Source organism: Pyxicephalus adspersus, chromosome 2 (genome assembly GCF_032062135.1).
Source record: "Pyxicephalus adspersus chromosome 2, UCB_Pads_2.0, whole genome shotgun sequence".
NCBI classification, from domain to species: Eukaryota; Metazoa; Chordata; class Amphibia; order Anura; family Pyxicephalidae; genus Pyxicephalus; species Pyxicephalus adspersus.
In genome coordinates this window covers 134,318,048-134,318,810 of record NC_092859.1, presented here as the reverse complement: position 1 = coordinate 134,318,810, position 763 = coordinate 134,318,048, and positions in this window count along the sequence as shown.

The window sequence follows — 763 nt, the reverse complement described above, 5'->3', positions numbered from 1 at the left end:
GAGCAGACTGTTGGGAGCTCACTGACTTCCAATGGCTTTAAGGGTATGGAGCTTAAGAAATAACCATGGCATGTGAATATGTGTGCCAAATGAACTTATATTTTATTGCTTGCTAGAACTACCAAAGAGATAGCAAGTTGCCTATCAGGGCCATGGTTTGTTTTGGTGTTTTATTCCCTGTGTTCATCTTTATGCTAAAAATAAAAACCCCAGGCAGAAGCGTAAACTTTTATTTTATAAAACTGACTGTGTGCTACCTCATTGACTTGCTAAAAAGTTTGTTGCTATGAGTGATCACAACCGCTAGCTCACATTAGGTATTATTTATGTATATATACATTTTTCATGCACAGATCCTGGTCCCTTTAAGTTTTTTTCATTGGACACCTGTCCAGACCTGCAAAGATAGGCAGGACTAGTGCAGTCTGGGTAGAACATATCAAAGTGCCATGGGTCATCAAGACAATTTTGGTGAGGCGCTTTTAGAAGTCAGCCGCTCAAGGGAATTATCTCACCTTTTTTTATTTCAAAAACACTCAGGACTAGTGCTCAGTAATAGATCTAAAGCTTATTAATGCTTTCTTTGTAAAAAGGTGTTTCAAGATGGTGTCTATAGAAACAATATCTCAGACCATTATTTCAGGTGAATGTTTTTTTTCTATAGATCTGAAAGTCTATCTTCACATCCCAATCTAAAAAAGAAGATTGGATAAACTGTTCATCCCTTACTGAGAAAAGAATATACCATACTGCTTTTAGTTTT